Source organism: Danio rerio, chromosome 25 (genome assembly GCF_049306965.1).
Source record: "Danio rerio strain Tuebingen ecotype United States chromosome 25, GRCz12tu, whole genome shotgun sequence".
Lineage (NCBI taxonomy): Eukaryota > Metazoa > Chordata > Actinopteri > Cypriniformes > Danionidae > Danio > Danio rerio.
In genome coordinates, this window is record NC_133200.1 from 7,716,459 (window position 1) to 7,743,531 (window position 27,073).

General features: G+C 36.6%; 1 protein-coding gene across 10 annotated transcripts in view; it reads left to right on the plus strand.

The window, feature by feature from the left end:
* The window catches only part of lingo1a (leucine rich repeat and Ig domain containing 1a), a 275,532-nt gene that overhangs the window by 35,254 nt on the left and 213,205 nt on the right, over positions 1–27,073 (plus strand). For 4 of the 10 annotated variants that reach the window (XM_073942716.1, XM_073942715.1, XM_073942720.1 and 1 more), the window contains one exon: positions 21,958–22,063. The gene's annotated coding sequence lies outside the window, so the exon portion shown is untranslated. Of the gene's footprint in view, positions 1–5,131; positions 5,250–15,702; positions 16,126–21,957; positions 22,064–27,073 lie in introns of those variants that run through there. The other 6 variants (XM_073942717.1, XM_073942718.1, XM_073942723.1 and 3 more) reach the window with 2 other exon arrangements.

Below are 27,073 nucleotides of genomic sequence, written 5' to 3' on the forward strand. Positions count from 1 at the left end.
AAAGACCATTGTAGTGTTTAATAAAGATGCATTTGTTATCAGCGCACACACCATTTCACTGTCGACGTGAGAAAACAGCCAGGATTCAAAGCCCTGCTAAAGGTAAACAGATGCAGCGGTTCAGATTTAAAGAGATCATCATTATGCAGAATCATGACTCGAAAGCATCATGAAAATTGTTTGTGTGACTTGTTAAGTCTTCGGATTGATTCGTTTACATTGTGGACTGTCTTTTGAACAGATTCATTGAGTAATGTGATGCCACCAGATGAGTGAGTTCAAATCAGTCAACTTTCAGACTGGTTTTCTGAATCTAATCAAAAGATTGATAGAAAAGATTGACTCAAGAATGATGGTTGTTGAGCCATCATCACTATTTATGATTCCTAAATTTATTCAGTAAGTTAGTTCGAGATTTGGATTGTGAATCAAATCAACAAGTTCATTAAAAACATCTACCCAAATTAAATGAATGGAGAAACGAACAAACAAAGGGATGAACAGCGTAACGAAGAAAGAGAGGAACAAGTGAAGAAAGAAATGAATGAAGGAACGGACGAAGGAAATGAACACAGATTGAAGGACAGAAGAAATAAACGAAAGAAGAAATGAAGGGATAAAACAAAGGAATTAAAGAAAGAACAAACAGTGAAGAAACAAAGGAAGGAAGGAACAAATGAAGGAACAAACGAGTGAATAAACAAACAAACGATAAAAGGAATGAATGAATGAACAAAGGAACAAAGTAGTAGAGGAAGAAACGAAAGCAAGGAATGAATAAGTGAAGAAAGAAATGAATGAAGGAACTAACCAAGGATTGAAGAACGGAAGGAAGAAAATGAACGAAGAAACAAACAAAGAAATGAAATAATAAACAAACAATGCTGTGAAGAAAGAATATAATTTAGAGACAAGCGAGGAAACTATTGAAGGAAGGAACATAAATGAATGAACAAAGTAGCAAGGGATAGAACAAACAAAGGAAGAAACAAATGAAGAATCAAATGGAAAAGGAAACAAACAAAGGAACAAACAAAGTAATGAAGGAAGGAACAAAGGAAGAAATGAAAGAAGGAACAAATAGCGGAACTAACAAATAAAGGAGCAAACAAAGGAAGGAATGAAGTAACGAAGGAATACAAATAAAGGAACTAACGGAGGAATGAAGGAATCAATGAAGGAAAGAACAAACAAATGAAGGAACAAAGAAATGGATAAACAAATTGACGAAGGAAGGAATGAACAAATGAATGAACGAATGAAGAAGTGATGAAGAAACGACTGAAGGAAGGAACAATGTAGGAAATGAATGAAGAAAATAACAGAAATAAACAAAGAAGCGAAGGTAGGAATGAAAGACAGAATAAAGAAATTAACGAAAGAACAAACTAAGGATTGAAGAATGGAAAGAAGAAATGAATGAAGGAAGAAACAAACAAAGGAACAAACGAATAAACTAATAAACTAATGAAGGAACACACAAATGAATATAGTAAGGAAAGAAATAACAAACTAAGGAATAAACGAATGAAAGAACAAATAGAGGAGGAAACAAGCAATAGAACAAACGTTTCCTCCTCCATTTGTTCTTTCATTCGTTTATTCCTTAGTTTGTTCTTTCTTTCCTTTGTTACTATATTCATTCGTGTGTTCCTTTATTAGTTTTAATCCGTTTTTAATCCTTAGTTTGTTCTTTCGTTAATTTCTTTCTTCAGTCATTCATTCCTATCTTCGCTACTTTGTTTATTTCTGTTCCTTTCTTCATTCAACGTACAAAGTGACAAAGTAAGAAAAAAGGAACAAAAGAAGGAAGAAACAAATAAAGGAACGAAGGAAAGAAGGAACAAATGAACAAAGTAGCTAAGGAACACGAATGAAAGAATGAACAAACAAATGAAGGAAGGAAGGAACGAATTAATGAACAAAGGATGGAATAAAGGAAGAAATGAACGAATGAAGTAGGAAATTGATAAGGGAAGGAACAGAATGAAACAAAGTAGTGAAGGAAGATGGAAGGAAGGAACAAACAAAGAAAGAAACAAAGGAGAAATAAAGTAGTAAAGAAGGAAGGACAAGATGTCCTCGCTGAAGTCTAGAGCACAATACCGTACTGGACCAGGTACTACGTAGACCTAGTAACGGCCACTAAGGTAATGCCTATGCTGCTCTGACGGTTGGGTTTAGGGACCTGATCCCGTATGTCATCAAGCTGCCGGCTGCTGCGAGGACTGTATCAGGAAGGAACAAAGAGAAAATATTGTAGGACATACTGTGAACATTTCCCTCTTAATCAGCACATGGCAAATATTTGGAAAGATATATCTATTTCTGTGTTTTTTCTAGGTTAAAATAGACCTGAATGCATTACAAAGAGGTTAATAGAACCTTCAAAATTGTATTGCATGAAAAACAAAAACCAGCACAGAGCTGAGTAAAAAAAACTCTCAAAATAAATGTGCATTATTGAAGAAATAACATCAGATTTCTATTTATTTATTTATTTATTGACCTCCCTCTTTAATTTTAAAAGGCCACGCATAAGCTCTCATCCCCAACCAGAGGTGGGTTAATCATTATTTCCATTTTTTTGTTTGTTCTTTCTGAAAAAGCCTTGTTGGGTTTTTCCAAGGTCTGCTTGCATGAATAGAGGCTCTCGATGGGAGAGCATGAGTGGGCCAAACCCCTCTGGGTGTTGAGAGGCTCCTCAAACAGAGACCAACAAAAGCTTAATCAAGCATCATTCTCTAAACCAAATACCACAGCACTCTTTACAACACACACACACAAACACACGGGCCTAATATGGAAAATTTACTGTTACCTTATTTTCCACTTTGCTCTGACTGTCAATTTCAGCGTTTCTGGTGGTGCATAGAATAAGTTCTTATATGAAGTCAATGTCAGCCTTTCTGTCACTGTTATCTGTCTTTTATTTTGTCTGTTGTTCGGTCTATCATTCTTTCTGTTGGTTGTTCTGTCTTTCAGTCTCTGTCATCTGTCTGTCGTTCCATATGTTGTTCTGCCTTTAATATGTGTGTTGGGTGTCTGTTGGTATTTTTTTCAATCTTTGTCATCTGTCTGTTTTGTCTTTCAGTCTCTGTTGTCGGTCTGTCATTCTCTCTTTCCACCTCTGTTGTCTGTTTGTTTCTCTGTCTTTCAATCTCTGTTGTCTGTTGTTCTGTCTTCCGATCTGTTGTCTGTCTGTTGTTCTTTCCTTCAATCCCATTCGTCTGTCTGTTGTTCTGTCTTTCAATATGTCGTCTGTCTGTTGTTCTTTCCTTCAATCCCTGTTATCTGTTTGTTCTGTCTTTAAATCTCTGTCGTCTGTTGCTCTGTATTTCAATCTGTCATCTGTCTGTCGTTCTGTCTTTCAATCTCTGTTATCTGTCTGTTGTTCTCTCTTTCAATCTGTTGTCTTTCTGTTGTTCTTTCCTTTAATCTGTCCTCTAATCTATCATCCTTTAATCTGTCATCTGTCCTTTAATCTGTCCGCTGTTTTTCTCTTTCAATCCATCGTCTGTCTGTTGTTCTCTTTCAATCTGTCACATGTCTGTTGTTCTGTCTGTTGTCCTATATTTAAACTCTGTCATCTGTCTGTTGTTATATATTTCGATTTGTCGTCTGTCTGTTGTTCTGTCTGTTGTCCTATATTTAAACTCTGTCATCTGTCTGTTGTTATATATTTCGATTTGTCGTCTGTCTCTTGTTCTGTCTGTTGTCCTATATTTAAACTCTGTCATCTGTCTGTTGTTATATATTTCGATTTGTCGTCTGTCTGTTGTTCTGTCTGTTGTTCTGTATTTAAATTTGTCGCTTGTCTGTTGTTCTGTATTTTAATCTGTCGCATGTCTGTTATTCTGTCTGTCATTCAATCTGTCATCTGTCTGTTGTTCTGTATTTCAATCTGTCGCATGTCTGTTGTTCTGTCTGTTGTTCTGTTTCAATCTGTCATCTTTTTGTTGTTTATTCTTTCAATCTCTATCATCTCTGTTGTCTGTCTGTCGCTGTCTTTCAATCTGTTGTCTGTCTGTTGTTCTTTCCTTCAATCCCTTTTGTCTGTTTGTTGTTCTGTCTTTCAATCTGTTGTCTGTCTGTTGTCTGCCTTTTGTTCTGTCTTTCAATTTCTGTCATCTGTCTGTTTTTCTCTATCTGTTGTTCTGTCTTTCAATCCCTGTTGTCTGCCTGTTGTTCTGTTTTTCAATCTCTGTCATCTGTCTGTTTTTCTCTGTCTGTTGTTCTTTCCTTCAATCCCTACCGTCTGTCTGTTGTCTGTCTTTTGTTCTGTCTTTAAATCTCTGGTGTTGCTCTCTTTGTCTGTCATCTGTCTGTCATATTGTTTTTCAATCTCTATTGCTCTGTCTATTGTTCTGTCCTTTAATCTGACAGTTTTTCTGTCTTTCAATCTGTCTCTGTCTGTTGTTCTCTTTCAATCTGTCATCTGTCTGTTGTTCTCTTTCAATCTGTCTCTGTCTGTTGTTCTCTTTCAATCTGTCATCTGTCTGTTGTTCTCTTTCAGTCTGTCTCTGTCTGTTGTTCTGTCTTTCAATCTGGCATCTGTCTGTTCTGTATTTCAATCCGTCGCCTGTCTGTTGTTATGTTTGTTGTTTTTTCTTTCAATCTCTACTGTCTGTTTTTCTGTCTGTTGTTCAGTCTTTCAGTCTCTGTCGTCTGTCTGTTTTGTCTTTCAGTTTCTGTTGTTTGTCTGTCTATTCTGTCTTTCAATCTATGTCATCTGTCTGTCTATCTGTGCTGTCTTTCACTCTATGTTGTTTGTTCTTCTGTCTTTCAATCGCTCTCATCTGTCTGTTGTTCTGTCTTCCAGTCTCTGTTGTCTGCCTTTCATCTGTCTGTGCTGTCTTTCAGTCTTTGTCATCTGTCTGTTGTTTTGTATTTTGTTCTGTCTTTTAGTCTCTGTCGTCTGTCTGTTGTGCTGTCTGCTGTTTGTCTTTTGATCTGTCTGTTGTTCTGTCTTTTGATTAGTCAGTTTGTCTTTCAATATGTCTGTTGTCTGCTTTTTTCTTTCGATCTGTCTGTTATGTCTTACAATCTCTGTTGTTTTGTCTTTTGATCAGGTGGTGCATAATATGTTTCATTACTATACTAAGGCTATGCTTTATTTTATGTGTCGCAGGCATGATTTGTCCAACCACTTTTTGCTACCATCCGTGGTGCTCTCACTGTCACTTCATGCACCCCCTGGGGAAATAATGAATAATTTCTCGAATGCCGACTTCCTGTCAATAAGAAAGGTATGCAATATGCATGTGAATGATATTTAGGATGTGAAATGACTTGAAGGAATGAAGTAAACAAAATAAAGATCACATTTAAAACTGAACCATGATATAACATGGTGAAAGAAGATAAGAAATATTTCGTATTTCATTCCATTTTTTTAATATATAACATCAGATGACCAATATATTTACATTTTCTAAATTAAAAGCAGCCATCTAGATGGTGCATTTAAATAGGGATGATTAACTTTTTATGAGACATGAATTTTCTGTATCTGCTGTCTGTCCCTATATGAAAATGTATTATAATGTATATTTTATAGCATGTACAACTCTGTTAATAAAAGATATAGCATAATATTAATAGTGATCTGATAAACTGTACTGTACTTTAGTTTTTACTTAACTGTGGTATAATGTATTATATATATAGTTGTAGAAAACAACTATACTGTAGTGCAGTATTGGTTCACTTGTTTATAGTAGTTGTTGTTTTGCCATAGCAACTATATAAACAGATTAATTCAAGTAGCCTACTTTATAATGAGATTATACTTTTTCATGTAGGTGTACAAGATTGTTTTCACAATATATTTGTGTTTATATTTAATTAATATATACTTAAGTCAGAATGTTAATCCACTGTATAATAAGAATTATAAGTTGCAGAATGAACCAATTCATTTCCAAAGCATTTGAGAGTCTGATTCCAAAAGCTTGCCATATCAATAGTTATGGTAAATCAAACTGAAACATTAAAATAAAGCATACATGTGTATGTGTATTGATGTGAATGTGTATTGATGATTATTAAAGGCGTTTGTCAATGTGTAATTCTGCACATCAGATAGCAAACAAATGAATACTGATATCTTTGACTTAGAAAATTACAATTAATATTAAGAAGCATCATGTTGTCTATTGTATTATATATATTGTAGTTGTAGAAAACAGTGTATTGTTCATTGGTTTATAGTAGTAGTTGTTGTTTTGCTGTATCAAATATATAAACAGATTAATTCAAATAGCTTACATAATAAGATACTTATTTTCCATGTAGGTGTACTCAAATATTTTCACAATGTAAAAATCATGTCTATATAGTTAAGTCTTTACAGTGTGGCTTTGCTAAGTTGCAGAACCAATTCATTTTCAAAGCATTGTTATCAAGAGCTGAAGCTTGCCATTTCATTCATTCATTCATTCATTCATTCATTCATTCATTCATTCATTCATTCATTCATTCATTCATTCTTTTCCTTTTATTACCCATGACAAGAATCACAGACGTAATCGATTCCCAATGATTTATTGGTGAGGTTGCCTGTCAATCAAACTCTCAATTTGTGACGGGAATACGCGGCTCAACCGTCTGCTGTGTGGAAATATGAAAGCAGGCTAATGATGCAATATGTTAGCACGGGGAAACAGAGCTTCGTTCAATACTCGTAACTACGGGCTAAACCCCAAACAAAACAAAACAAACAAAAAAAAAACAATTACCGCGTGTTTTCTGAGGTAAGGTTCACGCCAACACAACCACGCAAAACAATCTCTGCACTGCTTTCTTGCCGTCATTTCAAATTGAAAATACATCACAGACGCTGTGTTGATAGTTTACTGATAAAAATTGTGAACATTTCTGAACAAGGTCTGGGCACATGCACATTATGGTCGGAGCAGTATTAGGCTGTACACAACTGTTTACAATTTCAGGCCATTATGCCAAAATATTTTATAGAATTATCAGTTTAATGCTATTCATTTGCTGTCTATTTGATATGGCTGTTCTCTTTACATAATAAGTTTAATTGTAAATTGCACTTTTTTTGTTGTTGTGTTTGTGTGTAAAGGGATAGTTCACACAAAAATTACAATTTGGTCATTACTTAATCCACAACATTTTGCTTCTTTCTTATTTAAAATAATGTCGAAAATAGACAATTAACGTCCATAGCTTTTTCCATAGACGTAAAGTTGGTTGTATATTTGGGTATTCAGACTTTCTCCTTAATAATATAATTTCAGAAGTATTTTTTGCAAATTCTAAATAGGGAAATCATATTAGCAGCAAATTAGATAGTTTTAATGTTGTTTAGAAGTCATACTTGCATGCTAATTCCGATCGAATGTTCAAAGTAACAAAGTAAACAATATAGAGATTCTAAATGAACAAATTTGCGAATAGACAACCAACTTGACCTCTTTGCTTTTTTCTACTTTGAAAATCAATTGCTACTGCACTAAAAAGTATGTATGTATTTATTTATTTATATATTTATAAAGGGACAGTGTACAACATGACCTGTTGAGTTAGCTATAAAGCTAATTTACATCTGTAGTCTCTTTTACGGTGGGCGAGAGAGCTTAACAGGCTGCAATTAAAGAAAACGCATGCAATTACAAAAAACACCAGCAAATTGAGAAAAGATCTTCATCAGTTTGATGACAAACATGCTGCAAATCCTCACAACACAAACTTATTTTTAAAAAACACACTGCATTTGGACACAACGCAAACAAATTAATATAACATGCAGCATTTTCTTACAATGCAAACATTTTATGAAAACGCGCTGGATTGTCTCACAACACAACACAAATGTTTCGAGGAGACCCTATCAGTGATGGACCCGGCTATTTAGGTTATAGTTGTAGGGACCCCTAAAATATTCTCAGATTATAATATGTTTTTTTTGTTTATTTCTAACTGTGTGTAAGTAGTTAATCCAGCAACATTTGATTTTTGTATTTTTATGACACAACATATTTAGAGAGCACTATTTTGCTGGTCAGTTACTGTTCCTTTAAGATGACATCATAACGTAAGCTGCGTGAGAGAGCGAGAGAAAAAAAAGAGACGAGCCTCGTGAGAAGCAGCTGCAGATCGTCATATGTGTTTTCATAGTTGGGAGACGATAGATTGGAAATATTAAGTCTTCAAAGTGAAAGTAAAAGTGACTGGGACTCAGCCCGTTTTAGTTGCTTTTCTCTCTGTGGAGTTTTCGCTTTGCGATCGTCGTGTATCACACGAGTGTATGCTCTCAGCTGAGGACACCATGCTCGTAGCATAGCTGCTAACGCTAACGACATTTACCTGAGTGAACAGTGACTGTGCTGATTGAGTTGGTGGTGATGCTGCTCTGAACTGGACAGACCTGTTTCAGCGCTGGACGTGGAATTATCGCGTGGGACAGCGGTAAATCGCAGCTTTGTGCAGGAGGGATTTCATTACATGTTTGGCTTTCATCGGATGGACGTAAGTGACATCATCATTGCATTTTGAGAGATCGTTCTGAAACAATACAACTGTGAATGTGCACCAACGAACTGGGCCCCAACGTAAAGTATGCATACTAATGTTTTTTTTGACTGAGTGACTTTGTGACTGTTATGACTGTGACTGATTTATAATAAGTTTGTGAACTAGACTGAGACCATTTAAATTGTAAAGATTTGGAGGTTCACTTTATTCATTTTTTGTTTACAATTGTGAAACGATCTGAGTTAATAGTGTTTAGGTGTGTTATTTCAGAAGCGTTTAACTTTAGCTTTAATGTGATTATTATCTCATCTGTTGATTTGGGGTAAAATAAAATGTAAGGAAACATAAGAAATATAGAACAAAAGAAGTCAGTAAAGAACAACACTTAGACTTGTAAGGCTAATTTACATATTTATTTTGAAGAATTAAGGTGCTAAATTTTGACTGAAGGAGTAAAACTTTATTTAGTGGGATTCCCTTTGGAATTGTTTATTCTTCTTTATTCTATTCTATTGTTGTTTTATTATTTTCTTGTGGTGTAGATAAAGGGCTGATTCTTTTTATTTATTTTCTTTTTACTTTAAACAAAATTGTAATAAATTGTTATTATTTTTCTTAAAATCTAAATTTGACATCTCATTGTGTTTTTGTTATATATTGAATTCATATAAAAAACACAGAACAAACAAATTGCAAATATATACACACTGTAATAGTTAAATTCGGCTAAAACTAGTTTTTTAGAGTACAAAGGAGTAAAAATACCGGCTAATTCACCATTCAACTGCCGGGAACCCAGGTATTTCTGAACAGGATAGTTAAAAATAATTCTTAAGGTTAAGAAAAGGGTTACATTTTTGGAGGCACCGCTGGGATCTTGTTTTTTCCTTTTTACCAGATATTTTTTTCTCTTTAGCAGAAAAAAAAATTATCTGAAATAGTGTTAATTATTATTGATACATTTTTGTGGCTTATTTTGCATAGTAACTCAGTTCAAGTATGGATATCTCTCAGACTGCTCAATGGAGTACAGAGGAGAACATAAATTCCTCACGTGCCATTGTGTTAAGCAATGTTCCTTTGAACACTAGTGATGAGACTATTGAGAAAGTGTTAAACACAGTGAAGGTTTTTGGTCGTACTCAAATTCATGGTCGACGTGGTGATGTGACTGGAAAACATTTGTTTGTGTTAGTGGAGACTAGAGCTGATCTTGATCCAAGCACCATACCACCTGAAATAGGGATTGAAAGTGAAGCTGGACCCTGGCCTGTACACTTTGTAGGTAGACTACAAGTTCAGAACCCTGCTCCTGAAAATGACACGTTTCAGTCCAAGTTGTTAACGTTAATGCAGCAGGAGGGCAAGTCTATGGATGAAGTGAAAGCCATTTTGATGGGGGAGCATTCTCCTAAATCTGATATTAATGTGGATTTAGTTGATGCCATAGGTAAATTAGTGGACAGGTGTAATCAAGCGTCTAATGATGGACCCAGTTACAGAAAACTAAGGTTGTTCTCAGGCCTGAAACCTGTTCCTCCAGGTGAGGAAGAATATGAAATCTGGATGGAGCAAGCCGCACAAATGATCAGCGAATGGCAATGCACTGAAGCTTCTAAGAAACAACGCATTGTTGAGAGCTTGCGAGGTCCTGCTGCTGATATCGTTAGGTTTCTAAAAGTGAGCCAGCCATCTGCCACTGCAACTGAGTACTTGGCTGCTCTTGAAACTGCGTATGGAACTACTGAGTGTGGGCCTGACTTGATGGCTAAATTTCGTCACACTTACCAGGATAATGGAGAAAAACTTTCAGCTTTCTTGTATCGCTTAGATAAACTTCTTCACAGAGCGTTGTTAAAGGGTGGGATTGATGTAGCTGGAATAAACAAAGCTAGAATGGAGCAGCTAATTAAGGGAGCACTTACCAATGATATGGTTGCTCTGCGAATCAGAATGACTCACACTTTGCAGAATCCCCCATCTTTTACACAGTTAATGAAGGAAATACGTGAGGAGGAACACTGGGTGGCTGCAAGGGAAAATGTCAAAGCTTCGGTTGCCACTGTTATCTCTCCTCAGTCAGATGGGCCCTCTGAGTTACAAAGCCTGAAGAAGGAGGTGAAGGAGCTATCTTCACAGATGAGTCACCTATTGAATGTGGCTAATGCAACGTGTGCTTCTGAGTGTGCTCCTCAGGAAACATCTAGTAAAAACTCTGAGAGTGTGAAACGAGACAAATCACAACCAACTAAACCCACCCAGCAACCAGTGCCTGGGATCTTTTGCTACAGATGTGGTGAGGATGGACATAAAAAGTGGGAATGCAAGGGACAAGAGGACCTCAGGAAAGTAAATCAAAAGCTGATCAAAATGCATCGTTTGCAGGGAAACTGGGCAGGAGTTCAGTGAAGGAACGGCACGGGGCTCCTGGGACAACACGTTCCAATTGTGATTCTTTTTTACTTGATGCCAGTAAACCAAGATTGCCTGAAGGGTTGATAGGACCTGTTTCTGAAGTGCCTGTCCAGATAGAAGGTGTTTATGCAAAAGCCCTTCTTGACAGTGGCTCACAGGTGACTCTATTATACCGCAGTTTTTATGACACTTATCTAAAACACTTGGAACTTCAGCCTGTGGAAAACCTTGAGATATGGGGTTTAAGTTCGCATAAATACCCCTATGATGGGTACTTGCCCCTTAGACTTGAGTTTACAGAGAGTGTAGCTGGAGTGCATCAAATAATTGACACACTTGCGATTGTATGCCCTGACCCTGTAAAGCGAGAAGGAATAGCCATTTTGCTCGGGACTAACACTAGTCTGGTGAAGAAGCTACTTGAGTCTTGTCGTAAACAAGCTGGCGAAGAATTCCTTAATGTGCTGACCATACATCCTGTAATCAGAGAAGCATTTGAGACTATTCAACTAACAGATTTTTCTCAAGATGACTCCGACACGCATGGGACAGTTTGGTTCATAAAGCATAACCCAGTTGTCCTAAAACCAAACCAAGTTAGGCAGCTTTCTGGTCTATTGAAATTTCCTGGTCAATCGACTGAGTCATTAGTATTAGTTGACAGAGTAGCAGATTGTGACACACGTTCTGAGCACCTAGATGTGAGACCTGAACTGCATGCAGCATCTGTTGTATCCAGTCGGCAAGTTACAGTGACTGTGAGGAACATGTCTAATAGAGAAATATGGGTGAAGAGAGGAACTCCGCTTGCACACGTTCTTCCGGTGTCCTTAGTGCCACAATTGACTGCTAAACAACCACCAGTACAAAATCCTTTGTCACCTGCTTCTTTTGATTTTGGAGATTCCCCAATGCCTGAGGAAGCAAAACAGAGCTTACGGGAGAAAATGATGCAGAGAAAGGATGTGTTTTCTCTACACGAGTGGGACGTGGGCTGTTCAAAAAGCACCACTCATGAGATAAGGTTGAATGATTTGCGCCCTTTCAGAGAGCGATCTCGTCGTCTTGCCCCTGCTGACTTAGAAGATGTGCGACTGCATTTACAAGAACTGCAGAGTAGTGGTATTATTTCTGAGTCTCGCAGCCCCTACGCTTCACCTATTGTTGTTGTGCGTAAAAAGTCAGGGAAGGTTAGAATGTGTGTCGACTATCGAACACTTAATCAACGAACTACACCAGACCAATATACTGTGCCCCGCATTGAAGATGCTCTCCATAGTCTATCGGGAAGTAAGTGGTTCAGTGTTCTCGATTTGAGGAGTGGGTACTACCAGATACCCATGAGTGATGCTGATAAGGAAAAGACTGCGTTCATATGCCCGTTAGGGTTCTATCAATTTGAACGTATGCCTCAGGGTATTTGTGGAGCACCCGCCACTTTTCAAAGAGTCATGGAACGTACTGTAGGGGATATGAACTTTTTGGAAGTGCTTGTATACCTTGATGATTTGATTGTCTTTGGGCGAACCATTGATGAGCACGAAGAGCGTCTTTTGAAAGTGCTCGATAGGCTAAGTGATGAGGGACTAAAGATCTCCCTTGACAAGTGTCAGTTTGGTAGGACTTCAGTGAACTATGTTGGACATATAGTGTCACAAGATGGAATTTCGACGGATCCGTCCAAGATAGAGGCTGTTGTATCCTGGCCTAAGCCCCAGACAGTGACAGAGCTCAGGTCTTTTCTAGGATTTTGTGGATATTACAGGCGCTTTGTTAAGGATTTCTCGAAGTTGTGCCGCCCTCTTAATGAATTGCTGAAGGGATATCCATCTACCAGGAAGAACAGACATTCACCTGTTTGCAACACTAAGCCCTGCTATAAGTCCTCTGAACCGTTTGGTTCTCGATGGTCGGCTCAGTGTGATACAGCTTTTGAAACGTTGAAAAAGTGTTTGACACAAGCGCCAGTGTTAGCCTTTGCTGATGTACAGAAGCCATATGTCTTGCACGTGGACGCAAGCATGGATGGACTAGGAGGAGTTTTGTATCAAGAACATGAGAGCGGATTACGTCCAGTAGCTTTTATCAGTCGCAGCTTATCCCCTTCAGAGAGAAACTATCCAGCCCATAAACTGGAATTCTTAGCACTGAAGTGGGCTGTTGTGGATCGACTGCACGACTATCTATATGGTGTTCCGTTTGAGGTTAGAACCGACAATAATCCTCTAACCTATATAACAAAATCAGCAAAACTGGATGCGGCAGGTCACCGTTGGCTGTCTGCCTTGACCACCTACAATTTCAGCCTAAAATACAGACCTGGCAGCAGAAATGTTGATGCTGATGCGTTGTCGAGGCGTCCGCATACTCACCGCAGTGAGGACGATGAGTGGCAGGAAATTCCAGCTGTAGGGGTGAGGACTTTTTGTCAAGCTGTGTCCCTTGAAAAGAGAGCAGAGAACGGATTTTACACTTGTGTGGTGAAACAAGCTGGAGCACACATGTCTGCTGTCCCCAAAGCTTACTCTCATGTTATGGAAGTAGCTGCTGATCACCTACCCTTGTTTAGTCCCAGTGACCTTCAAACAGCTCAGAGGAATGACTCTTTACTTGGCGAAGTGTGGAAAGCTGTGTGTGATAAGAAACCTGCTAGTAGCATTCGAAGTAGCCATCCTAGTATGAAAATTCTGAAACGGGAGTGGGAAAAATTGGTAGTAAATAATGGGATGCTTTACAGAATTGTCAGACAGAGTAATCACAAAGTGAAACAACAGCTTGTACTACCAAAACAATTTCACAGCTCAGTGTTGAAGTCTTTGCATGACGACATTGGACATTTAGGGTTTGAGAAGTCCTATGGTCTAGTCCGAGATCGATTTTATTGGCCACACATGAAGCCTGATGTGGAATTCTACTGTAAGACCTGTGAGCGCTGCATCAAAAGAAAGACGTTACCTCAAAGAGCGGCTCCTTTGTCACATATGCAGAGTTCAGGACCTCTGGACCTTGTATGTATTGATTTTCTTTCCATTGAAGCTGACTCTCGAAATGTGTGCAATGTCTTAGTGGTTACTGACCATTACACACGCTACGCCCAAGCTTTTCCCACTAGAGATCAAAAAGCTTCAACAGTGGCAAAGACTTTGTGGGAGAAATATTTCATACATTATGGTCTCCCTACTCGAATTCACTCTGACCAAGGCAGAGATTTTGAGAGCCAGTTAGTGTCTGAAATGCTGACTATGCTAGGGATTAAGAAATCTAGAACATCACCATATCATCCCCAAGGTGATCCCCAGCCTGAGAGATTTAACAGAACTCTGTTGAATATGCTGGGTACCTTAGAGCCTAGTCAGAAAAGTAAATGGAGCCAGCACATAGCATGTTTAGTACATGCTTATAATTGTACTGTCAATGAAGCTACAGGTTTCTCTCCTTACTTTTTGATGTTCGGCCGAGAAGCTAGACTGCCTGTTGATGTTTGCTTTGGTGTGTCTGCTGATAGCTCATCATCTGGTTCCTATTCAAAGTATGTGTCCAAAATGAAGCAGGAATTACAGACAGCTTATCAGTTGGCTCAGGTTTCCTCTGAAAAGATGAATCAAAGTAACAAAGCAAGGTATGATCAGAAAGTTCGCTATCATAGTTTAAGTGTGGGGGACAGAGTTCTGATCCGAAACCTTGGTCTCAAGGGAAAACAAAAACTTGCCGATAGGTGGAGTGAAAATCCTTATGTAGTGGAAAGTCAATTGTCTGGTATTCCAGTTTATCGTTTGAAGCCTGTTGATGGTAATGGACCAGTTAAAGTCATGCACCGGAATCACCTCTTGCCTTTAGGACAAGAAGTAAGGCTAACGCCCAAGGTAGATTTAGGTCCTACTTCTTTACCTAAGAATTTGAGGCATAGAAGTGTGAAAGAGAAGCTTAAAACTGCTCAGTCAGAAAACCCGCCTATTGCAGTTGATGTTTTCTCAAGAGAACATGATTCTTCAGATTCAGACTCTGAATATGGGTGTTATGTTGAGGATATGGCACCGATTTCATCTGAAAGTGCTCAGGAGATACAGGGTGAAACTCCTGAACAAGCTGTAGAATGCTTAGACTATAGCAATGCTCACCGTGTGTCTGAAATACCAGTTATCCCATGTCAAAGTGAAACCTCTGAATTTCAGTTAACCGATGCAGATAGGAACACTGATGTAGTGGATGATGTAATGACTGAAGTTTCTGAGAGTACATCACAGACTACTGTTCAGACTACTGATAATGAAACTCAGCCAGAGATTGTACCTTTTGAAGTACGTAGGTCTAATAGGGAGAGAAAACCTTCTACCAGATTTACTTATGACAAGCTGGGTGTACCATACCTTCATTCTGTATCATCTAAATGCTGTGGTTTTAATGCACTTACCACAGAAGTGCTTAATGTTTATGGGAGTTTAAATAAATCACATGCTTGGTGGTGTAATCCCAATGCTTTGTGTACAACCTGTAAAAACCGACCTGTACTTGTGCCCTATAAACAGATGGTTGCTATGTAATTGATCTGCAGCAATTTAGTAACCAGCATGGGGACATACTGGATATTTGGTGGGGGGAGTATGTAGGGACCCCTAAAATATTCTCAGATTATAATATGTTTTTTTTGTTTATTTCTAACTGTGTGTAAGTAGTTAATCCAGCAACATTTGATTTTTGTATTTTTATGACACAACATATTTAGAGAGCACTATTTTGCTGGTCAGTTACTGTTCCTTTAAGATGACATCATAACGTAAGCTGCGTGAGAGAGCGAGAGAAAAAAAAGAGACGAGCCTCGTGAGAAGCAGCTGCAGATCGTCATATGTGTTTTCATAGTTGGGAGACGATAGATTGGAAATATTAAGTCTTCAAAGTGAAAGTAAAAGTGACTGGGACTCAGCCCGTTTTAGTTGCTTTTCTCTCTGTGGAGTTTTCGCTTTGCGATCGTCGTGTATCACACGAGTGTATGCTCTCAGCTGAGGACACCATGCTCGTAGCATAGCTGCTAACGCTAACGACATTTACCTGAGTGAACAGTGACTGTGCTGATTGAGTTGGTGGTGATGCTGCTCTGAACTGGACAGACCTGTTTCAGCGCTGGACGTGGAATTATCGCGTGGGACAGCGGTAAATCGCAGCTTTGTGCAGGAGGGATTTCATTACATGTTTGGCTTTCATCGGATGGACGTAAGTGACATCATCATTGCATTTTGAGAGATCGTTCTGAAACAATACAACTGTGAATGTGCACCAACGAACTGGGCCCCAACGTAAAGTATGCATACTAATGTTTTTTTTGACTGAGTGACTTTGTGACTGTTATGACTGTGACTGATTTATAATAAGTTTGTGAACTAGACTGAGACCATTTAAATTGTAAAGATTTGGAGGTTCACTTTATTCATTTTTTGTTTACAATTGTGAAACGATCTGAGTTAATAGTGTTTAGGTGTGTTATTTCAGAAGCGTTTAACTTTAGCTTTAATGTGATTATTATCTCATCTGTTGATTTGGGGTAAAATAAAATGTAAGGAAACATAAGAAATATAGAACAAAAGAAGTCAGTAAAGAACAACACTTAGACTTGTAAGGCTAATTTACATATTTATTTTGAAGAATTAAGGTGCTAAATTTTGACTGAAGGAGTAAAACTTTATTTAGTGGGATTCCCTTTGGAATTGTTTATTCTTCTTTATTCTATTCTATTGTTGTTTTATTATTTTCTTGTGGTGTAGATAAAGGGCTGATTCTTTTTATTTATTTTCTTTTTACTTTAAACAAAATTGTAATAAATTGTTATTATTTTTCTTAAAATCTAAATTTGACATCTCATTGTGTTTTTGTTATATATTGAATTCATATAAAAAACACAGAACAAACAAATTGCAAATATATACACACTGTAATAGTTAAATTCGGCTAAAACTAGTTTTTTAGAGTACAAAGGAGTAAAAATACCGGCTAATTCACCATTCAACTGCCGGGAACCCAGGTATTTCTGAACAGGATAGTTAAAAATAATTCTTAAGGTTAAGAAAAGGGTTACATAGTTATTTAGGCTAATGAATACTAAAGGCACGGAAATCGGGATATTATAATAAACAAACAAAAACTCACCTTTCAAAGATCACCTACAAATTCACTGAGCAATAGTCACAGCACAGCAGTGTGTCACATTTTTGGGTCCACATTTCTGTTGTTTTTTGTGTTGTGGGAAAATGCAGCGGATTTTATTTATATTTTATTGTTTGCGTTGTGGGGATTTACAGCACATGTACTGTCAAACAGATGAAGATCTATTCTTAATTTGCTGGCGTTTTCTTAATTGCATGTGTTGTTCTTAAATTGCAGGACGTTAAGCTTTCTCAGCCACCATACTTTTTAAATCTGTAGTCCCATATGATTAATTAGTCACGACAATATGTTTTTAATGAATTGTATCCAGTGTTGGGCAAGCTACTTGAAAAATGGAAGCTATTAGCTACTCTACTTAAAATATAGCTTAACTACACTTAAAGCTACCACCTGGGAAATGTAGCAAGCTAAGCTAAAAGCTACATGGCAAAAGTAGCTTAGCTACATCAAAGCTATTTTAACAATTTTCATTTTTAAATCGAAGCAACTTAAATCGACGTCAATCATATCTTAGTGATCAATAAAACTGTCAAAGAAACATATGAGGCATAATAGTTCAGTTCAGTTATTTACTGTAAATAATAGGCTGTACTAGACGGAAAAACATTATAGTATAACCGCTAAAACAAAAAATCCAATAAAACCAATAAAATCCTATTAAACTTTACAAATTTAAAATACTGTAGTCATTTATAGTGAAGGGAAATATTTTGGAATAAGCAATTTTGGGATAAGCATTATGTTGTGTGTGTGTGTGTGTGTGTGTGTGTGTGTGTGTGTGTGTGTGTGTGTGTGTGTGTGTGTGAATACTTAAGAATTTTTTGAGCACAGCATCAGAAATGAAGTTATAGCATCTTAACATGTTCTTCTCGAGGTATGGTCACGAGGAATCCTGCTTCAGAAATAACTCCATCTTTCCATCAAGCAAGTTTCGGTTGGCGATGTTGCCAACCAGAGGTAGCAGTAATGCACCAAAAACGTTGTTGTCGAATACCGTAAAACAGGAAAAGGAAGTAGAATTCCTCATTCTAACATTATATGGATTTACTTTCATCGGCTAGACACTGGCCTCACAGCTCTGTGAATGTCGTTGCCGTCACTTATTGATCCGCGATCTGTAAATTTAGCTTATGTGGACGCTAATTCGCTACTTGACTAATAAAATAGCTTCACTACTTGTAGCGACGCTACTGCCCAACACTAATTGTATCTTATTAAACTAACTTAATCATGTTCTAACTTAAGTTTAAAAGTTAAGCAAGGTGTTTTAAGTCAATTTAATGTAATATAAGTTCAAGTTTAGGGTGCTTTCACACCTGCCTTATTAAATTCGATTGAATCGCACTGGAGTTCGTTTTCCCTTTTGATGCGGTTCAATTGGGCATGTTTGAATGTAGCAATTGTACTCAGGCGCGCACCAAAAGCGGATTAAAAAAGCATACCGAGACCATCTCATCATTGATGCTTTCAAACGAACTAAGACAAACCCAAACCGCAAAAAGTACTGCGCCTTTTTGGACTAATCCAGCTGCCGTAGTCAGATGCGCTGTGTATTATTGGATGTGGAGGAAAGGTTTTTGTTGACAGCGCTCTACCAACAGAGAGAGAGGGGAAAAACATTAGCTGATAGAATGATGGTAATATTTCAGGAAGATGACCGTGTCGCAGTTTAGTTTAATTAATTCAGTCCGCCTCCTGAATTGACAAGCGATGCGCCTTCCCTGTTTGCAATGCATTAAAACATTGTTTTGCAGCCGAACTTCACTCTCAAAATCTATAGTTTTTCTAAAGTGATGTATACTAACTGTATAGTATACTATGAGCAGGGATACAGTCAGCAAGTGCAGTCGTCCCTCCATAGTAAAAAGCGGCATTTTGTGTCTGCCGGTTTGTTTGCTTGAGTTTTATTGTCATTTTCCCACACGTGAATTCTGACCAATAGAAAAGCAGTTTAGGAATTATGTTCAATAACATCTGGCCATTGAGTGATGTGGATTTTGTCACATGACTGTTTTTTGGTTCTGTTCCACTGGTTCGAACCAAAGCAATCAGTTTGGTGTGAAAAGGAGCCAAAGACGGCAGAAAATGCTACAATGTTTCATTTATTGCCCTTGTTCCGAACCAAATGAAGCAAACTACAGTTGTGAAAGCACCCTTAATTTGATTCAACTTAAAACATTGACACAAACAGTATTTTTTACAGTGTGGAGTCCAACATAATTTAATCTATCTTTACTTTGTGTTCAACAAAGCTGAAAAAAAGGTCATAAAGTTTGGAACCCTTTGAGGGTGATCACATTTATCATTTTTTTGTCTGAAATATCCTTTAATTTATCACAAAGCTTGCATATCAGCATATGCTTGGAATTGATTTGACTAACCCTTATATAGCTAGCTAAAAGTCTACCTAGCACTATTGGGGAATAAGTAAACTCTCAATATTATATGACTTAGATTTCTTTTTGAATGTTTTGATGTATTTTCTCACTTTCAGACGCAGTGTAGCCTGTTTTGAACCACAAACTGTTCCATATGCCAACAGTGACGCATGCTTTATCAGAAAGCGCTCCTTGCTCAAAATAGCTTCAAAGTTGAATCTTTTCGATTTGCATCAACACACAAACCGATGAACTTGCTGAGTAAATTGCGAGTATATATCATCACTCGGGGGCTTTTATGATTCAGCAGCATGGATTGATCTGCTCAGATCTCGTGTCCGCCTCCGATGACCCCCAACAACTACTCACTGTTTCTCCAAAGTTTGACAAGTTCACAGAGCCTTTGAAATACAGTCAAGAGTTCTGTTGGAGGTCTTTTATGTCAAGTAAATGAGATTTGAGAGTTTTTTTTTTCTTTCTATTTCTTTTATGTTGGATTTTTTTCATGTTTTAGCTGCTTTACAAAGATTGCTTTGCTACAGAATGTGCAGTCATGTTTTAAAAATGTTATACTACAATATTAAGCAACATTGTTGTTTATTAAGTAATATTTAATTGAATTTATTTATTATTTTTAACAAGCGCTAACAGTATCACTGTTTTGTTTTGTTTTGTTTCACAAGTTGTCAGAAGGCAAAATTGGGAGATTGTTAACTTAAATTCAGTTGCCTCTTTATAATATATATTGTTTTATTTTATTTTAAATATACAAGTAGTCAAAAGTCAAACTTGAAAGATTGTTAAATTAAATGCAGTTGCCCTGTTTTATTTAATTTAATTTATTTATTATATTTTACTTTACTATTTTATGCACAAGGTGTCAGAAGTCAAACTTGCGAGACCTTAAATGCAGTTCTCCCTTTTTTGGGTTTCATTTTATATCGTTTTACTTTATTTTATTTTGTTTTATTTTAATGTATTTATTTATTTATTTTATTTTTTAATTTATTTATATATTTTTTTTGGTTTGTTTTGTTTTGTTACACAACTTGTCAGAAGACAAATTAAATTAAATTCACTTTTTATTACATATATTTCACCTTTTTATTATATATTTTTGGTATTTTATTTTTAAGTAGTCAGAAGTCAAACTTGGGAGATGGTTAAAATTAAATGCAGTTGCCATATTTTATTTTATTATATTTTATTTTATTTGTAATTCACAAGCAGTCAGAAGTCAAACTTGGGAGATTTTTAACTTAAATGCATTTCTGTTTTTTGTTTTTTTTCATTATTTAAATGATTTTTTTTTATTTATTTATTTTTATTAAATTTGTTTATTTCTTTAATTGTTGTTTTTAGGATTTTTCACCTTTTATTGAGATAGGACAGTGGAGATTTTACAGACAGGAAAGTGTGGGGAGCAGAGATGTGCTAAGCACAAAGCTATAGGCGCCGACAATTTGTTGAGTTTTTAAATGCACAAGTAGTCAGAAGGCAAACTTGGGAGACGTTTAACTTAAATGCAGGTTTTATTTAGTTTATATTATTTACCTGTACCGCATGTCTTTGGACTGTGGGGGAAACTTGGAGGAAAACCCAAGCTAACATGGAGAGAACATACTTGTCACCCCTTAGTTTATTTTATTGGTCACACTTTACAATAAGGTTCATTAGTTAATGTTACTTAATGCATTTACTAACATGAACAAACAATGAACAATACATTTACCACAGTATTTGTTCATGTTAGTTAATGAAAATACAATTGTTCACTGTTAGTTCATGTTAACTCAAGGTGCATTAACTAATGCTAACAAGCTTGAGTTTGGATGTTAATAATGCATTAGTAAATGTTCAATTATGATTCATACATGCTGTACAAGTGTTGTTCATGATTAGTTCATGTTAGTAAATGCATTAACTAATGAACCTTATTGTAAAGTGTTACCATTTTATTTTATTTTGTTTTATTTTTAAATACACACGTAGTCAGAAGTCAAACTTGGAAGATGGTTAACTTAAATGCAGTTGACTTATTTTGTTTAGTTAAATTTATTTATTTAGTTATTTTTTGTGTTCATTTTATTTTAAATAGACAAGTAGTCAAACTTGGAATATTTTGGCCATATTTTATTTTCTTTTTTTGTTGCTTTATTTTATTTTATTATTTTTAGTACATAAGTAGTCAGAAGTCTAACTTGGGATTCAAGTTGAACTTAATTTCATTTGCCTTATTTTATTTTATTATTTTATTTACATAGACATTTATATGACATTTTTAGAAAAAATATTTGTATCACCTGGGATAATGCAAACTGTTTTCTGCACTGTATTTACAGTTCATTTTCATTGAAATAACTGAATACATTTATCAATAGTTTCACTCTTGTATCCACCCCATTGCAAACTTCAATGAATCACAATATTTCTCACCAACTATTGTACCAGCTTTATCATTTTCCTTTTTTTAATTACCATGAATGTTCTTGACTGTTTTGCGCAGGTTAGAATCAGTGTTTTCTGAAGCTCTGTGGTGCTGCAGTGTCTGCTGTTGATGGATGGTGTGCTGCTCTGGCTGGATCTGCAGACTGCGGCTCTGTCTTCTGAAGGTGTGTGAATCTCTCTCTCTCTCTCTCTCTCTCTCTCTTTCTGTGTGTCTAAACGCCCCCTTATTTCAAAGCGGCTTTTAAAAGCAGCATCTTTATCGTATGTTATTATGATTTCCCCAGTGAAGGCCGACAGAGTGTATGTGTGGGGGGGAATCAAAGGACACAGCAGTGTTGGTCACAGTACACAAGAGCATCGGCGCTCGCCAGCAGATGTTGTGCTTTGGATGTTGATCCTCAGCTTGAGCTTGGCCTGTTTTTGGTCTTCAACAGCTCCTTCAGGGATCATGAAGTCAACGCAAAATCTACAGCCATGGTCAAAACGGGGAAAATAATGATGACAGTACATAATATTTTACTACATATTTTTCAAGACTAGTATTCAGCTGACATTTAATGTCTTATTAAGCTGCTTTTATCCTTTATTTATTCGAAATAAAAACAAATCAGAGTAATAACCTAATCAGGGATGAAATCCTGATCAACATTTTTGATGCACTGAATGTCACGTTTCACCCTCAAATGTCCATTTTTTAGTCACATGTTGATTTCCGTGTCAGCTTTTCTGTTAAAACAGTATGATTAACATCCATACCGCTAACTGCTGTATGCTAACCCTTAATTAGCTGACTCATGGGCTACTTATTGTTCAGAAGCAGAAGTAATACCTGGATTATGTGTCTTTTAATTGAGGGTAGGCCCTTCAAATGACTGTTTGAGGCCTTGGAGGTTGAATAACTACATGCTAAAAGCTTTCGGAATGTTTCAAAGCAACAGCAGCACTAGCGATAGCAGAAAATCCACTGCTTGGTCTCACTTCAGTTTGAATTGGGAGTTAAGTTAGCCACGCCTCTTATTTTGAAGCTTATTCTGAATGTGAATGACATGAACTCCAAACATTAACCCCTTCTTTATCTTTCAAACTGCAAGATTTAATCAATCTACTGTTTAATTTAAATTTCGCCTTGACTAGTTAAATATAACCACTCAAATTTGAAATAAATAATGCTAAATAATAACAATAAATAAATAAATAAAAATAAATAAAAACACAATATATTCACTGGCTTCCAGTTTGAGTTTAAACCACTTTTATGTTATAGAGTACAATTCCATTAAATGTATTTTTATTTCATTCATTATAATGAATTTGTTGTTAATGTTTGCTTATGTTATATATATATATAGTATATTTTATTATACAATATATTTTATTTGATGTTTTTAGAACTTTGAATGTGAGAAAATTGGCTTATAAATATTTAATTTTATTTAATTTAACTTAATTTTATTTAATTTTATTTAATTTAATTTAATTTTATTTTATTATCAGGACCAGACATAATCTGCTGACCTTTTTGTTATTTCTGCATAACAGTTTGTTAAAAATATAAAAATAAATAAGGATTTATGTTGAATAATTATATGGAGTGTAGTAACTAAAAACCCTAAACATGACATAAAAAAATGACTTTTTTTTTCACTTTAGTTTAAGGTTTACATTGCTAATCCAGTTAGAACCACTTGTTTGATAAACAAAGTAAGTCTCACATATAATATAGCTACAAAAACTATATTATAATAATATAATATTGATTAATATTTATTCACAACCTTTATTGTACATAAACTAAACAGTTGCATATTGTTCAATAATATTACTGAAATTAATATAAAAACTGAATAAATATATTTAAACAGATTTACATAAATGATGTAAATAAGCAGATGGATTAAAAAAATCTGACGATTTTTGGACGCAAAATAATTTGTATTATTTTATTTCTAATTAAAAGGATTAGTTTACCCAAACATCAAATTTACCCCATAATTTAAGCACTCTCCAGCTTTTTTTCTGTCAGATGAACACAGTTGCAGTTGTTTTAAATTTTATCCTGGTTCTTCCATCATGTTTAATGTTGGTGGATAGGCTTTTATTGTAGTTTCCAAAAGCTTCGTCAAACTAACCCATACACCACTCAGGGATTAATGCATGTCTTGTGACAGATAGACACTTATAAATAAAGTCATCTGGAACGACAAAGAAAGCGTTCTTGCAGGACTCCTAGAGTTCATCAAGATCCTTTGGATTCATCTTTAATGCCTCCTTTATCTTACCCCGGACATGCTCAATAATGTTCATGTCTGGTGACTGGGCTTGCCAATCCTGCAGCAGCTTGACATTCTTTGCTTTCAGGAACTTTGATGTGGAGGCTGATGTATGAGAAGGAGCGCTATCCTGCTGAAGAATCAGCCATCTCCTGTGGTTTTTAATGTAATGGCAGCACAAATGTCTTGAGAGTAAGACCTTCAAAATAAAAGAGCTTTAAAATAAAAGCCACTATCCAACACCATCATAGAGCATTAGAGAGTCAGGATCAATTTTTGAACTACATAAATTAGGCTTGTGACGTGTAAATGATGGGTCAATTTTAACATTTGGGGTTTAATATTCCTTTAAGCAGTGCCAGGTACGGATGTTTTCACTGCACACAAGGTCAAAATGTATAAAGTGTCCCTTAAGGATGTCATGCGATTCATTTTTCATTTTAATATTAGACCTAGGTATATCAGATGACTGGATATTTGGCAGACGTTTGGCAGGGATATCACCCTGGATGACCAGCCATCATTTGAAGCTGAAAAGCAGGCTGTTCTTTCAATCCAAAAGTGATCCTGGCCAAGATCCGGCCATCTCTATAGACAGCTCAATCATCTTTCCCTCACTGAAAGCCAAAGACCTTGGCATGACACTGGAAGAGGATCTGGCGCATGTGCTTGATGCACTCGGTCTGACTTTCTTCCCCTTTTAAGACCCTAGTTAGTTATTGAAGGTCCCAGATATTCACTGAAATCAGTTTGGAGTTTATGATTTTTTCTTTTCTCTTCATTAGTTTGTCTGCCCATCTGTTTATTCATCTGTCTGACAGTCTGCCTGCTATTTCATTCTCCCTCTCATTCTGTTTGTTGAGTTATCTGCCATAAGGTCTGTTGTTCTGTCTATCTGTCTGTCTGACTGGCTGTTGTTCTGTCTATCTGTTGTTCTGTGTTTAGATCTGTCATGTGTCTGTTGTTCTGTCTGTCTGTCTGTCTGTCTGTTGTTCTGTTTCAATGTGTCTGTCACCTGTCTGTTGTTCTGTCCATCTGTCTGTTCTGTCTTTCGATTTGTCTGTTGTTCTGTATGTCTGCTGTTCTGTTTTGATCTGCCTGTCATCTGTTGTTCTGGCTGTCTGTTGTTCTGTTTATCTGTTTGTTGCTCTGTCTTTCAATCTGTCTGTTGTTATGTATGTCTGCTGTTCTGTTTCGATTGGTCAGTCATCTATTTGTTGTCCTGTATATATGTATGTTGTTCTGTCTTTGGATCGGTCTGTTGTTCTGTTTTAATCTATCTGTCATCTGTTGTTATTCTATCTTTGGATCTGTCTGTTGTTCTGTTTATTTGTCTGTCTGCTGTTCTGTTTTTGGATCTGTCTGTTGTTCTGTTTGTCTGATGTTCTGTTTTGATGTGTCTGTCATCTGTTATTTTGTCTGTCTGTTGTTCTGTCTGTCTCTTTGTTCTGTGTTTAGATCTGTCTGATGTTATATAGTCTGCTGTTCTGTTCTGATCTGTCTGTTGTTCTGTCTGTTGTTCTGTATTTCGATTTGTGTCATGTACGTCTGCTGTTGTGTTTTATTCTGTCTGTCATCTGTCAGTTGTTATGTATGTCTGCTGTTCTGATCTGTCTGTTGTTCTGGTTGTCTGCTGTTCTGTTTTGATGTGTCTGTCATCTGTTATTTTGTTTGTCTGTTGTTCTGTCTGTCTCTCTGTTGTTCTGTGTTTAGATCTGTCATACGTATGTTGTTCTGTCTTTCGATCTGTCTGTTGTTTTGTATGTCTGCTGTTCTGTTCTGTTCTGTTCTGTCTGTCTGTTGTTCTGTCTGTTGTTCTGTCTGTCCTGTCTTTTGACCTGTCTGTTATGTGTTTCTGTGGTTGTGTTTCTTTCTGTCTGTCATCTGTCTGTTGTTCCGTCGGTCTGTTTGTTTCTCTGTTTGTCTGTCAGTTGTTCTGTCTATCTGTTTGTTGTTCTGTCTTTCAATCTGTGTTTGTGTGTCTGCTGTTCTGATCTGTCTGTTGTTCTGTCTGTCTGTCTGTTGTACTGTTAATTTGTCTGTTGTTCTGTTAATCTGTCTGTCTGTTGTTCTATCTACTTGTCTGTCGGTTTTGTCTTTCGATCTGTCTGTTATGTATGTCTGCTGTTGGGTTTTGTTCTGTCCATCATCTGTCTGTTGTTCTGTCTGTCTGTCTGTCTGTCTGTCTGTCTGTCTGTCTGTCTGTCTGTCTGTCTGTCTCTGTCTGTCTGTTGTTCTGTCTGTTTGTCTGTCTGTCTGTCTGTCTGTCTGTCTGTCTGTCTGTCTGTCTGTCTGTTTTGTCTTTCAATCTGTGTTATGTATGTCTGTTGTTATATTTTGACCTGTCTGTCATCTTTCTGTCTGTCTGTCTGTCTGTTGTTCTCTCTGTCTGTCTGTCTGTCTGTCTGTCTGTTGTTCTGTCTGTCTGTCTGTCTGTCTGTCTGTCTGTCTGTCTGTCTGTCTGTCTGTTGTTCTGTTTCAATGTGTCTGTCACCTGTCTGTTGTTCTGTCCATCTGTTTGTTCTGTCTTTCGATTTGTCTGTTGTTCTGTATGTCTGCTGTTCTGTTTTGATCTGCCTGTCATCTGTTGTTCTGGCTGTCTTTCGATCTGTCTGTTATGTATGTCTGTTGTTCTTTTTGTCTGTCTGTCTGTCTGTCTGTCTGTCTGTCTGTCTGGTGTTCTGTTTAGTGTGTCTGTCACCTGTCTGTTGTTCTGTCTTTCGATTTGTCGATTTTCAGAGAGTTGCTCTCTGCATGCTTTGTCAAATTGTCTGTCTGTCAGTCTATTATTTTGTCTATCTATCTATCTATCTATCTATCTATCTATCTATCTATCTATCTATCTATCTATCTATCTATCTATCTATCTATCTATCTATCTATCTATCTATCTATCTATCTATC